At 42.3% G+C, this 15850-nt stretch overlaps 1 protein-coding gene across 3 annotated transcripts in view; it reads left to right on the top strand.

Annotated features, from left to right (window-relative positions):
- bcas3 (BCAS3 microtubule associated cell migration factor) overlaps positions 1-15850 on the top strand; it is a 293175-nt gene that overhangs the window by 144091 nt on the left and 133234 nt on the right. The gene's annotated exons all lie outside the window — the stretch shown is intronic.

Here is a 15850-nt window from a genome sequence, read left to right as displayed (position 1 = left end):
ATGCGTTTAAATACAAGTGTCGTAAACTCGAGAGCGAATGAAAAAAACACAAAGTAAACTTCAGTACTGTGCAGGTCCTAATAACTTCTGATTACTTATGTTCATTGCGTCTCAGTATAAGGATACAGGTCCTATAATGTGTGACTGCCCCAATCCGGAAGGAGCGACCGGCCAAAGCTGCTAAATAAACATAGCGGAAATCCTATATACGTAATCCTGGACATAATACAGGTTTAAAGGACATTTTAATAATGATAATAAGTTACATAGAAGACCCCCCCCCCCCCCCCCCCACAAATGTTCTGCTGTTGAGGCTTTCAGGCATTCTCAAGGGTTCGCAGATCCCCCCCCCAACCCCTATTTCGCACCCAGGTCATATCTCTGTCTCTACCAACATGGTGTCCGCGTTCTGGTGCCTCAGTGTCCGTCCTCTGCTGTGTTGCTCAACAGCATACGGAGCCGCTGGGTGCTTCACAGGGCCACAGGCACTCTACTTCTGTCATGGCTAAGCATGGCACTTAACATCAGCCATGGTTCATTGTTCAGTATTCTAAGAGAAGAAGGGAGAACAGAGAGAGAAGTACATGCACTCGCATGTACTTCTCCGCCAAAGAACCCAAAGGAAAGATCTTTGTTGTTCAGTCCTCTTCTTCTGATGAATGTTCAAGCATTGACTTTGACTTTACAAATGAGATGCAGGTGGGATTCTTCCGAATGGGTCCACTCAGGCGGCTTTTCACTCTGATACCAGCAGAGAGTCACCGGATTGATCAGAAACGCTTGCTCCTCCTGTTTTTTCTACCTCGCCCCCCCCCCCCACCCCCACACACACACAAACACACACACTCTCAATATTGTAATATTACTAAACAATAAACAGTAGCAGAAACCAGAGACAAGCTGCTCAGTGGGACCCGAGCCAGACCTAGATTGATGATGACATCCAGGAAAGTTGAGTGGATTTTTTTTTTTCCTTCCTTCTCTCTCTGGCTCATATTTCTGAGGGATGTGAGGGCGACTAGTATGGCGTCATTATCACAACCTTCAAAATAAACATTAATGATTTGAATCGAGTGAGGACCCCTGACATCTTCACTCCACATGTAGGCAGCACTGCGTGTGTGTGTGTGTGTGTGTGTGTGTGTGTGTGTTTGTTGAGGGATGGTGTTATCTCCATCTTCACCTTTCCTGACACTTGTATGACTCATCAGTGGCTATGTGAAGTGACAGGCCACATCCTGGGGCAGCTGGCAGGAGCTGGCGCACTGCAAAAGAGCAGCACAACTCCATGAAAACACATGCGCACACACACACACACACACATATATCCACACATACCTCAGGCCATTCCTCAGTCTTAATTCTTAAACGCATTTGCTCCAGTTCCTGCTGAGAGGCTGCAGGGAAGACCATTGGGGGATAGAGGTGGGGCTGGATGCATGGAGGACTACCTCTTCATACACTATTACCCAAACACACAAGAGCACAAACACACACAGGCATAGGGTTATCTACCACCCTAGACAGATGCACAGTGAAAGTTAAAAGAGCTGAAGGTAGACTCACTGGTGCAGTGGTGGGAAAGGTGAGAACTCTAACTGTCATCTAACAGCATGGGGCATTTCAAAAGATAAGCTGGGAACCTGTAAGACCAAGTCCTTTATGTTTGAAAAATATATTAGGAAGTCCTGGAGCGAGTTTATTTAACTTTGGGTGCAACTTAAGGATAGATTCATTTTAATTTAGAGGTCAAGGTCAAGGTCACTTTGTGATCTCACAAAATGGGTTTGTAATCATGACTCAAAAATTAATACTCATAAGTAGTTATATGCTTTTTTACACAAATGTGAGAAATTACATTTATATTCCAAAGATCGAAGGCTAACTTCCCTGCGACATTCATCAAAACCCTTTTTTGCCATTGTTCGATGCCGTAACTCAGGAACTGAAGGGGAGATTGTGAACAACACGTCAGGCAACGTGACTGGTTGGCAGCTGTGTACCAAGTACAGTCCAGTTTCTATGAACTCTTGAAGTCCCAGTATTAATCTCTGTTTGTTGGATATTTCTTATGAATTACATAATTCTTATTTACCTCATAGCCACATTATAGTCCATGATGACCCATTGTGAGTTACAAATATGATTAAGATATATAGTATATATCTACAGCAATAGAGATGGAAGGTGGGAAGAGGAAGAAAGTACTTGTTTTCATGTTTCCATTGAACACGCAACTTTTTTTCTATCCGACTGCGTATCACAGTTGTGTTTGTGTTGATAACCTTCTGGGAACTCAAAAATTAGCCTTCAAATATCACACTGAATTTCCAGAATTAGCAACACCTCCCCCTGCCCTTGGCTTGGCCCTCTGGGACTTAGAGAGGAAGAGGGAGTGAGGGCCAAAGATGAAAGTGTCTGGGGATCTTGGCAAAATCAAAAACAAATCTCTGGGAGCGTCGAGGTTAACCCCTTTGGCCGTTGGCGGCTTTGAAGTGTTCGGTCATACAGTTAATTGTCAGAGTCGGGATTAGGGAAAGGTGGTAACAATTTAACCCGGGCAACAAGAGGGCTGAAGGCCACTACTCAGGCCTATCAGGTGTTTGCAGATGTTGTGTGTGCCTCAGGAAAAGCGACAGCAGACTGGATATGAGAGGAACACTTAAACAGCCCATAATGCTTTGTTTGCTCAAGCCCCCATCACATTGTAATTGGATGGGAGTGGGAACAGAAGCCAGCTGATTGGACAGCTGGTCCGCTTAACTGTTACTATTTAGGGTGGTATGCTGGCCTGTGCCACTGGTACTTCAATCTGTTTCCCCCTCACAATGAAAACTTGAGGATTTACATTCCTCTGCAAGGTCCTGATGGACAAGGTGCGTTTTGGCGTATAAAAACTTTATGAAAGCAGCCGTTAATATGAATTTCTCTCTCTTTGCACTTGTCACTTTGTCCTCAGCGTCCTGTCGGTGCTACAGGGATGTCACTCTCTAAATATGTAGACACTCATTTAAAGCACAGAGTTGATCCATGATTATCGTCTAGGCCATTCGATTTTAGGAAAAAACGATGATTATCAATGTCGTCACACTTCTCTGCTCACCATCAACACCTCAGATGGGGAAGGGGAAGAATTTCCTCAGCCAGCAAATATCAAGAATTCAATGAACAATAATTGTGTTCAGTTGGCAATGTGAGATATCCTGTGTACTGTACATGTGGCATTTACTCGTGTATTTTATTTATCCTCGATGCCCATAAAGACACTAGTCTGGTGTGTCATAATTGGCCACCATCAACATAGTCCATGTGTTACAACTTATTAAAGATTGGCTATTGTGTGAGCACATGATGGATGTGCATTAGAACAACGCAAAGTGAAATATTTGAAATGGCCTCTTATCTTTTGTATGACAACAACCAACTGATAAGCATAAGCTTCAGAAAACACTCTGTAAAGTACTTGTCGGAAATTTTCTGTCTCACAGAAATAAATTTGCTTTGGTGGAGTTGTGGAACATTCGTTCAACCTGCTCGATGCTGCCTGAGAAGAACTTGCAAGTTCTGCAAGTTCTGCTGAAATGTCCGTCTCTGTCAATGTCTCTGTCGGCCCTGACTGCTTCACTGTCCTTTTTTCTGCTGTGTTGGGTTTGTTTTCTCGATGGAACTGATACCAGCTGTCACCTCAGCTCTCTGTTGGTTCTTTAAAGGTAAAACTGCTCGTATTTGATCTGGAGCTGAGTTCACATTCAGAGCAGACGTGAAGACGTACCATTGCTTTTTGTTGTGTGTTCAAAGCAGTTTGGGCAAAGTTAGTAATTCCACTTCTACTCAAAAGACAGACAAATAGATGAACCCTTTTGTTGATAGTATTTGACGATTCTGCATTACCGGCATTACCGTCATTGAGTTAATAGAAGATTAAGACTAAGATTAAGATGCATTTATTAGTCCCAAACACATGCACAGGCACACTCATGCAGGTAGGGAAATTTAATCTCTGCTTTTGACCCATCTGGTGCAGGACACACAGAGCAGTGAGCAACCATGTACGGCGCTCGGGGAGCAGATGTTGGGGGAGTAAGCTGCCTTGCTCAGGGGCACTAGACAGGGTAGGGAGACTCTTGGATTTTTGGACAGATCAATCCAGGTTCGTCTTTTGTTGCCTCTCCGTGGAGTCGAACCAGAGACGAACCAGAGACCTTCTCTGCCCATAGTCCAAGTTTCTGCCACTAGGCCACCGCCTCTCCTCCATAACATTAGAAACATTAAAAACAAAACAAGATGTCAGGGACAGGGAAAGATCATAATTACAGACTACAGCCGCCAGCAAGTTCAATTTATCAATGTTACATGTGCCATGCACTGGGCAAAAACATAATTTTGGAGGATTTGTTGTGTATTCAGGTATGGGACATATTACAAGTAAACTGAACTGAATAGGCCAGTAAATGGTTCATAGACAAAGTATTTGTTTGTCAGGAAAGTATCTGATCTTGTACTCGAAACTCCACTTGTAGTGGCCACTGCATTACTACCTCGACCAAGGAGGTTATGTTTTCACCCCTGTCCATCAGTTTTTCAGCAAGATTACAGAAAAACAACTGAACAAATTTCCACAAAACTTGGTTGAAAGAATAATCTTTGGTCCAGATCATAGGGCAGATTCATAAAAGTGTTTCTTACTTTTGATAACATAGCTTTTCTCTGCAATTCCATTGATTTTTCAGAGAATAACTCATGGATCTTGATGAAAGACCAGGCATGTTTAAGGGACTGTGTGCGCAATTTGGTTTGTGAATTCAAACTTGGTTTCATTAGGGGCCTGTTGTGCCTTGGCAGATGTGTGTGCTCTGTTGAGTTCCGTTTAAACAGTGTTATGGCTCCGTTTAGACTCTCACAGCAGCAGTTGGTAAAGATTAGAGAAAGATCCTGGTCTGGTTTAATACAGACAAAGTTCACAGATACATGTTTGCTGTTGCCTAACCTTAACCAAACCTCACCACTGCAGTCTCACATTACATCCACCTCAACCACCTCTTAGTGACTCTGCTGCTGTTAAGAAATGTTGTGCCTCATTCCCCTTAAGACAATGCATTGCCTGTGAACATAATCCAGCCAGTTTATATGTGTCACAAAATATAATTGGTGTTGCAGTCGTATGGTGACATCCTGTCTCTGTGATGGTTTCATTGTGACTTTCTTCGCAGGTGGCAGTGACAGTTGTATCCTGTATCATTGGTCCCGGCTTTGTGTTTAGGCGTTAATGGCAGCGAGGCTGGGTTTTGTATAAAGCATCCAAGCCTCCGGTGTGATTGGCAGACAATGTAGATGGCCGCACATGACCCAGGCCCCTGCGGAGAGGGAGAATAGGCCTGTTGTTTCTAAAACATTCTGCCGTTTACAGCTACAGCTAGGCCGAGTTCAGATGAAGGTGTCAGTTTGTAATTGTCACACACTTTTAATATGATGGACACGATGCAGCTAGTGTGAATAGAGGTAGCATAGGTAAACACAACACTTATATATTGGAATATGGTAAATATATTGTAGTACAGCAAGTGATGAGCCAAGTGTGATGTTACAAATGAAGGATGAATTTGCTTTAAGTAGGGATGGGCATAATTTATCGACAAACGATTAATTGATCATTAAGAATTTCGCCGATGACATTATTTTTTTATCGAGGAAAACTATTGCATGTTCGCTATGTGTCGGGGGGTTGGAATGTCCGAGCTGCCCTGAACGCAGCACAGCGAGGTTAGCAGCCCAGCGCTAGCCTCCGCTCCGCTGCTCGGCTTCATGTCCGCACACGGACCCTCAGTCCAGGCGGAGGGGAACCCGGACAGACCCAGGTCTGGGTGAGGGGTTCCGGGAGTGAGGGCGTGACAACAACCGGACTGAGAGGTTGAGAACCGTCAAATCGAGCTAGCTGTCAGCGGCTAGCTGCTGCTCGCTCATCAGGGCTAAAGAGTAAAGCAGCGCATATTTTCAAGTATAACCATTGAACGGATCCCGTTTAACTGCCACAAGAGTTGTTCATCTTGTAATAAAGACCTCAATGAGGAAACACGCTGTGTTTTTTTATATTTTAACCACATTTTTATATAGCTTATAAATAGTGAATTTTAATTCAAAAATATTAATGATTAATCGAAAATCGATTGTTATTTCTCCCGATGATCAATTAACCATTTAATCAAATGACAATCCCTAGGTTATTGTATTGTTATTGCAATCTAACTGCATAGTGCAAGTTTTCATGATACTATTCTTATTAAATGATAATTCATTATTAGACCAGTTTTAATAGACATCTTCTGATGGAAGAGTAATTTTGACTGGGTTTAGTTGGGTAAAATAGCACAAATGTGTATTTTTGATTGTTTGATTCACTGTAAATACAGTGTAACAACAATAGGTAACTATTTTGTCGATTGAATGTTCAATGTATACTATTTATAGTTAATAAAGTACAAATCGTCACATTAGCAGGTTTTCACATTTTAGCTTGATGAGTTACATTTAAATTACCTTCATTTTATTCAGAATTTGTATTCTTAACATTCTGTCTGTTAATGAACCTCAGCAAGTTGTCGGTTATAAATCCTGTTTGAGTAAATGTGTAATTATCCACTTTACGAGCTTACGAGTTATGACACCTGCAATCATCGTCTTTCCATATGTTGTCCATTGGACAGAAGAGGAGGAGGAGGAGTCTGGCCTCGATGCTAACAGGTTATCATCGGTCACACGAGCAGTTGCTCAGACATGTGCTCCGTTGGCTCTATGTTTCCGACCAGAGCCCCGACCCGGTCATATGGTGCTAGTCTAGCTGGGTATCAGCATGACACGCTGCCTCTCTGGCACCACCACATCCATTTAGCTGAGGCGTTCATCCCCCTCCCCTACAAACCCAATAGTATCTACGCTTTTTTTCTTTGTTTTGTTTCATTTTCACAAGGGTTTTTTAATTTTCCTTCTTTGTTTTTAAGGTACGACCTTTCACATTTTTAACAGATTAATGAAGACTCTCATTTCAGTGGATATGTCTCTTTCCTGACCTTTCTGATTTAATTGTTTCCTATGTTTGTCTTGTACAACACTGTCTTATTGCTGAACAGGCTGCTTCTCCAGCTGCACTTCATATCAGTTATGTCTTAAGTTTTTAAGCCAGGTGACATCAAACATATTCTTCCTAGATTCATTTTTTCTTTAAGTTTCCATGACACTCTCTATTTCATCTGCTGTATTTGAGCATTCTATTCTTCTTTCTTTCTTTGCACCTCCAAACCTCTTCCTCCCTTCTTTCTCTAACCTCATCCATTCTCCCTCGGTCCCTCCCTCTTCCTCACCATGTTTCTCTCTCTCTCTCTCTCTCTCTGTACCTCTTCCTAGCTCTCTCTCCCCCTCCTGGGTTCCCCATTGGGGGTGTTGTTTGTAAAGCATTATAATTTATAACGGAGCAGAGTGGATTTAATTTCAGTGCGCGGGGGCTCGCCAGCAGGGCGCCAGCCTGCAATCAGGGGAATCAGCAGCCTGCACAGGGCCTGCAAACACACACACACACACACATGCAGCAGACCCCCACACAGAGCCAGCTAGAATGGAAAGTATTATCAGTGGCCACAAACGGACAGTGTTTCTCGTCACCCAACTCCCTGGATGCTCCCTCTGCAGCCCAGCACCTTCTCAGCTTCACTTTTATCCCTGCTGCAGCTGCTCTCACTCTCTCTTCCTCTCTCTGCTTCTCTGTAATTTCTCTGTCTGCGTCTGGCTTACATTATCTGCATCTCCCTGGCCCCCACCCCCTTTCTCTCCCTCTTACTCATTGTCTCTCATTACCACTCATTACCTATTTGTTGGGGGGTGGGGGTGGGGGGGGTGGAAGAGGCCTTCTCATCATAGACTCTGAAGACAATGAAGGTTCACCAGGAGGTCAAATCCAACTATTAGTCCTCGTATGTCCCTGTCAAAAATATCTGCCTTTGCCCCCCCTCTCTCTGTCCGTTCTCTTCTGCCCTGGGGGGGGGCTCTTTTTTCACCCTGCCCATTTGCCAGTTGCAATTTCCCCTTCATAAATCCTGCTTCTTTGGCAAACTGTGCCAGACGGTGGATGATCCTTCCTCCCAGAAGGTCAGAGACCGAAACAACAGGAGGAGAGGAAAGATAATGTTTCTCTTTGGCCAGTCATTTTGTTTCCAGTGGACACAAGTGTCAACGGGACAGTGTACCCTGGAAGCTAACCTGACAGATAAAAGTAGGCTAATGTTAGCTTAGTGCACATACAGTAGAGCCGGGTATTTACAACACTTTTGGTTTGATTAATATTTTCCCCTCATACTGTGTTTATGGGTCGGTGGAACAATCGGAAATTCTTCCCAAACATAAAGTCCATTTTCACTTTTGGCTTTCTGCAGAAAAGCAATTGCTCTCAAACAATGACAAGGGCAACAAGGCCGGCGCTCCATCTGTAAAGAAAACACTGAAGGTGAAGATCAAATTCACGTAGATATTCTTCTTGGTGAATATATTATGGACTATGTGGACACCGTTTGGTTATTTGGTCAATAAAAATGTCAATATTATGGCTCTTTAACCACATAAGTAAATTCCAAGCTTCAATACGTACCCTGGTATATGAGCTGTTGTTCAGGACAAGGGAAAAGAGGGAAAACTTCTCTTTAATGGGTCAATAACATTGAGGCGCTTGTAATCGATATACTCTATGTAATCTATAATTTCAACTGTAAGTAAAAAAACATGAATTTTTTTAATTTGCTTTAATATTTGTATTTCAACACAGCAGGCATATGTTTCTCGAAGCCCTGTCATGGTGGGGGTTATCAGAATCCACTACCAAATGCTGTTAGCTGCCTTGCTCCTGTTTTAGACACATTCAGGAATGAGGGCATGGATACGTTTGCATGTGTGATGTCGACACTGGACAAACAACAGTTAAATGTTGCAATTTAATCCAGCTATAAGTTATAATAACTTTATTTTGTATATATCAGTATTAAGCGAAACAAGATGTTTACCAGTACTGAATTCAAAAATGTGTCCGAAAACATCAATACGGAATAAAAAAGATGATGAGAAAACCATTTGGCCAAGTGGCAGAGTGCCACTGAAAAATACATCTTCAATAAACTCCAGTCCAATATCTTTGAGATCTTTATTACATTACATTACATTACATGTCATTTAGCTGACGCTTTTATCCAAAGCGACTTACATTTTTGAGAACACTCATCATTTTATGAGGGGCCATCTAGGGGTTCAGTATCTTGCCAAGGACACTTAGGCATGCAGATGGGATAGAGTGGGATTCGAACCGGCGACCTTCTTGTTGCAGAGCACCCGCTCTATCCCCTAGGCCACGCTCTCTATCCCCTAGGCCACGCTCTCCCCTTTATTGTTTTTTTCTTCCTATATTGCCCGTGCTCGTATCAACATGATGGAATTATCCTCCCCTGCTGCTGGTGTCAGCTGTTGAACTGTTACTGTGCCACTGGTCTCCCAGTCTCACCTCCTCTTGCTTGTTTGCTGCGTCGCCGCTGTGCTTTATCCTCTGGGCTGCAGATAGTTTTAATCTGAGGTCTTAGCCACTGTGTTGTTCTGTTCCTGCTGTTATATTAGGATGATTGGACATCTGCTGTGTGGGGGGGGTGCTAAGCTGGGAGCACATTTGTCTGACATGCAGCAGCATCGTTGTTCCACAGTGTGGGTGCCGCAGCTCCAGTGTGACACAATGACAGGAACAATCGCTGGATCGCCTTTTGATCGGAGACATGTGTGAGAGAGAGGATTCTGTGTCTGGTGCACATGTGTACTTGTCACTGTTCACTATCGGGAGCCGGGGACCATCTTTCTTCGTTTAGAATAATTAATAACCTGCCTTTCCACTCTCCTTGGATATGGTCATCTCTGTCTAACCCCCCCGCTGACGACTACGCGAAATGCTTTATGAGCTCAGAAGAACAACATACAAGCAATAACACACACACACACACACACACGATGAACAAACGTTTCGACATCAAAAAGCCACAATTAGCTCATTTATATTTGCTGGACATTTCTGTACCACATGAATTGGACAGGAAGCAGGTCATTTCTCTCCCGGTCACATGCTCCTGCAAAGTTCAGAGCATGGACTCATCTCATTAAGGCTCCAACATGAGCTGTTTTTATTTGTGGATATCTGACCCACCGCCCCATTCCACCCCGTCTCTTGCAAAAATGAAACAATATGGTCAGGATTAGTCATCTGGTGTGAGCTAGACAGAGATGAAGGGCGAAGTTTGGCATCATTTGCAATGATTTGGTTTGCTTTGAGTTCCAGTGCCGGCGGGTGACGAGTGACATACAAGTGATGAAGATTTGTAAAAGATAGAGGTGGACACAAAGAGTAAGAGGAGATTTGGAAAAGAAAAGTTTGCTGTGTGATGATGTTACTCTACAAAATTGAATTTCCCATAAACCAAAGTAGCAAAGTCCCAATATTAATGAACTGACTGGATTGAATTTTTGTCTTAAAATGTGGCGATTTATCCCATATCAAAATGGTACTTATTAATTGTTTCTGGTCGTTATCCCATCCCTGTGTCATTAAAAATACCATTGAAAAATAATACAAATTTCAAAAAATATTTAAGCAAAGGATAATACATTTTCTCACCTATTATTATGTGGCTATGCAGATCATTTGGTGTGATTTGTGCAAGTTAAAAATGAAAAAAAATTCATCGTTTTTACAGCGACAGCAATTGACAGCATCATTTTTTCCCAGAAACACCTTCCACATTTACCGTCCTAATGGATACACACTGGCACCAGCTATGTTAGGAACTAATCGGTTGCCAGAAAGTATCTCTGATGAAAACATTTAGCATCTCCACTGAATTGAGGTTGTTTTGATAAATGTCAGACATCTCACACCCCGATGACCGAACACCCTTCGATGTTAAATATGTGTCGTATAGGAGGCCCCATTTTGGATGTACTGTGCAGGTGTTGCTGTCATTGAGTCAGGCGCCTGTATGAAGAGGTCAGCCATCTTAATCTGGGATTATCCCAGCGATTATATCTATAACATAGCTCAATGCATTTAAGTCATGAATCTGCTGTTGTTTAACATATATGAGGCTAGAGTGTTAGCATGTAGAGACGGTTTTGATTGACACATTTGGTGGATCAGATCGTGTGCAGTAAGTCGACAGAAGGCCTTTGTCAGGTGATTTTAACAGGTTATAGAATTCCAGTGGTGTAATTAAATACGTAAACAACAGTTCCAGGGCCGTGCATGATGCGTTCTGTCTGGGTGACATGCAGAGGTCCCATATGTTGCCCCTGTGCTCCTCCTGCTTGGCAAAATCAAACCGTCCGCTCTGAAAAAATTCTCTAACCTTCTTCGTCATGTTTTACTTCGCACATGTCTTTTTTCTTAGTGGTCACTGTTTCCCAAAACTGCCACTTCTACGCACCTAATGTCAATCTTTCTCTCCCCCTCACTCACTCTCCCATTTCACAGAGCAGATTCATTAATGTATGTGTGGGAGGGGGGGCACTCTGCAATAAACATATTTGTTTATTTCTGACAAAGTGGAGTGTTGCTGGGCAGATTGTGGCCACCAAAATCCCTGCTCTGCCAATGGAAATAAACCTAATGACCTTGGTTTCCTTGCCAACTTCTAAAGACACTGTGTATATGTGTGCGTGCACACACACATGTGTGTGTGTGTCACACTAATGGCTTGTCTTGTAGTTCTTTCATTTAAGTCAGAGTTATGAAGTGTTATGGAGCCCTTTTAGGTTTTAACCTCCCATGGCAGCAGTTAGGATCTATATTACAAAGGTTAGAAGGCTTTACACTCACTCATTTCAACTTAGCTTTTTTTCCTCTCGTTTCCTCCTAGTACACACAAACACACAGCTGAATGAAGCTGCACCGGCCATGGCTTTATACATGAACCATACTCAAATTTAATCAAAAGTCTTAATGGGTTCTGTGTGGGACGTTCCCGTCAGTGTGTGCGTGTGTGTGTGTGTGTGTGTGTGTGTGTGTGTGTGTGTGTGTGTGTGTGTGTGTGTGTGTGTGTGTGTGTGTGTGTGTGTGTGTGTGTGTGTGTGTGTGTGTGTGTGTGTGTGTGTGTGTGTGTGTGTGTGTGTGTGTGTGTGTGTGCAGGCCAAAGGGGCCTTAGTGGCAGCAGCAGTTGATTGGAGGGCACATGTGTGATGTGGCTGAGAGATCAAACACACACTCTTGATGAATGTGTGAGTGGAGGGGGCAGCTCTCTCTCTCTCTCTTCTCTTCTGATCAAGGTTGTGTGTTCTCAGTTCATTACACACACACACACACAAACCAACCAACACTCTTTTGTAGGGTGAGTCACTGACAGTAAAAACACTGGTCAAGCACTTTTTTTTTGCCACTTATCTACATTTCTGGTGTGTGTGCACGTGTGTGTGTGCGCACATGCTAGTTGGTGAGCTTGTTGCCAGTAATGAGGTCAATCTCCTGTGTGGAGCTAAAACCTCTGTGTCTTTATCTCTGTTACATGGGCAGAGGATTATTCTCATCACTCTCAGCACCACTTTCACTCTCCATCCTCTCCCACTCTCTGCCACTGTGAACTACACACATTCAGCCATCGCTTGCTTTTGTCGACTCACATTTTATGTCAGTAAGTTGATTCAAGAAATATGTGTTGTTGTTTATCTCCTCTCATGGTCCAGTTTGATTCCATGTTATGGAAACTGCGATGAATTCATTCTTCAAAATATGTGGAATCTTGTGAACATGAAATGCACCTTGGGAAGATAGAAAGTGGGAAATAAAATACTTTTGACCAAAATATCTGCTAAAGTTGTTTTTGATATCTTAACATGTTAGACTGTACATTTAATGAATTTAATAGACAGTCAGTTGTACTTTGTAATAATATGTCACAAACCTTTACAGCCTGTAGATGTAGATTGAAGGATATGTGCTCAAATAAAAAAAAAATAAAAAAAGCTTTCTTTCAATCAAAATTAAAAACATACTTTTATAGGACCGCTTTCCCTGATTTGACATAATTATATTTATGCTTAAATTATATCATTCATTCAGGAAATTTATTCATGGGTATTGTCTGTTTTAACTGAGTTTTTATGTTTTCCCCCCCGTTTTTATGTTTATATTTATTTATTATTAATCTGTGCAGTACTTGTACTGTAACTATGCTTTTAAAAGTGTTTTATAAATAAATATATTGTTATTATTATTAAATGCTTTGCTGAAAGAATTGAAGGTGAATAGAGAATGGAGATATTAACACTGATTTTGGGTAAAAACTAGTTATTTTAATATTTTCATCATTAATTTAAATAGTATGTCAAGTAGTTTTAATAATTTTCTGTAAGGTTATTTAACTGGCTATATTATCTCATCTTTATTAGGGAGTAAATGGAAATATTTTGAAAACGGAATATTAAACATCATGTTATTAGACTGTTGTTACCAGTTAAATTTAACCACTCTCTCGCTCTTTATCTCTGTATAACCTTAACATCTGCATCGCTATTTTTAACTTACCAATATCCCCTTTATATGCTTTCAGTTTTATTAATACGGCTTTATAGTGCCAAATCAACACCTGTGTTTCAATACAAACACTGTTTTCTTCAGGTCATTGATTTTCATACAACCTACAAAAACAAGTGGAGGTTCAGTATCCAGGCTTTACTATAACTTTCCCCTTACTAAACCAGTCTGTATTCCTTTTTACTGCCTGACATATTTCTGGCATGAACAGGCTGCTTAAAACCTGAATCTGTGGTGTCATCAGTTCAATCAGGTGAAAAAGTAACAAGGAAAATAATTGTTACATAATCCAACACTTTTTACTTGTAGCAGGACCACTGAACAATCTGGAATCGGATTGTTTGAAAGGTGTGGAATAACGTTTAGTCCAGTTCCAGTATTAAAACGGTGATTGAAAAAAGCTAAGCCTCAGCTAAACAGCTTGAATATGGTTTTCTGTGTAGCCATCATCAATGACCTCAAGTAATGTATAAATAGCTGCTTAGTGAGAAACACACTAAGCACCTGGTAGAAACTTTAGGAAAAGACCAAGGACATGAATAGAGGAGTTAAACAGTGCGTATGACCGATGGTAACCAGTCAGAGAAACAGCTGCAGGGGATCGGACGGGAGATTGGAGAGGAAATGTGAACAACCTGCTCAGAAAATAAAGATGTGTGGAGAAGTCACAGCAGGGACTGAGAGAGGGAGACTCAATAGATGTCTCGTCCCAAGTTTAGAAAGTGAAAAGCGATGCACCCAACAGAAACTCTGAGGCACAGGAGCTTTATTTCACTCTAAGAAATATCTGTTACATAATTGTCTAAATTCATGGCTGGTTTTGTTTAGGTAAATTGCATTTTGAATTTTGTTTGTGTAAAACGAGACGAGTCGTACAATTTGTTTGTCCACTGCTCTTGTCCTATGAATCTGATGAGAAGAGGAGGGTTGTTACATTTTAGAGAACAATTGTGTCGTTAGTTTTTTTTTTTTTTTAAATGTTTGGTTCCTCCATCTAGACAGGAACACATGGATATCAGCCAGTCAGTGTTATTATTATGTTTGTGTCTTTATATATGAATGAGTCACTTCTGTACTGCTTTTTTTAAATGTGATTTCATCAGTCTGGACTTAGTTGTTCAATGTTTACAGAATTCTACATCAATAACCTGCTCTACAACCATTTTATTATGTCAGAAGTTGCACAACATATATAGTGTGTACTCCCCAGCTGGGCTGTCTGTGTGATGTCTCTGTCAGAAGGCTGCACAGCCTCTGCCTGAACAATGCATGGTCCTTTAGGTGCCTGTTCAGTGTCCCTGGACAAACTGTCTTCAAGCTCACGCAGGTTGTCTTAATGCCACTTCTCTCTGGAGTGCAGGATTGTATTGGTTGATGCTCTGCTTGTTTGTCTGTACATGCCCATGTGCACTTCTTTTCTTTTGGTTGTACACACACACGCACACACGTGTCTGTCTCTCTTTGCAGTCTGTTTCATCGTAATTGCTAACACCCCCCTGCCCTCTGTTCACTTCACACATGACGTGGCCCACCTTTTCACCCATCTGTCGGAACTATTGTGTATGAGTGTGTGCACTGTGAGCTGTCATGCAAGGCTGGAGCCGTGTTGATCAGTGGGCCAAGCCAATGGCATATGGCCATGTCCTGGGGTGCTGTGGCATGCAGGAATGCAGGATAGCAAACCGAACGGACGGGAGCTAGTGCACATGGCTGGCCGGATGCTGACGTGCCAACATTGCATATGCAACTCATCAAGTGGAGTTCCAAACACACATTTCTCTCATGCTCTGCCTCCTCCTTCCTGCTCACCAAGTCCTATCATCAGTGCCAACACCTCCGTAACATCTCTGCACAGCATGTGGGAGGAGTTTCAGTTGTAGAAGGAGCTTCGCTGAAGTCCTGTCTCCGTCTGGCCCAATTTGAGCTGCCAATACCAATTCCTTCCAGCAGTTCTGTAGCTTGTGCAGTGTCAGCTGGGAGAGACGCAGTAATTGCTCTGCTTCTTCTACTTGAAACTATTAACGTAAAAACTGGAACTAGAACACAACGTAGCCTTATTTCCCTCATTGTGTGTAAGTGCCTGTCGTACTTCCACTGACAGAGTTGTGGCCCCAGGCACCTTTTCAAGGTGGGAATCTGTCAAGTCTATGTAACATCCACAGATGAAGCCTGATGAAGCCTGATCCCTTTACGTAGCACTCCACCAGGTGTGTGTCAGTGTGACAGTCGGCAGGATTTGTTCTCCTCTGTGGTGCAGCT

Source organism: Platichthys flesus, chromosome 4, assembly GCF_949316205.1.
Source record: "Platichthys flesus chromosome 4, fPlaFle2.1, whole genome shotgun sequence".
Classification (NCBI taxonomy): domain Eukaryota; kingdom Metazoa; phylum Chordata; class Actinopteri; order Pleuronectiformes; family Pleuronectidae; genus Platichthys; species Platichthys flesus.
Note: the sequence above shows the minus strand (reverse complement) of the source record. Positions and strands in the feature narration are given on the sequence as shown.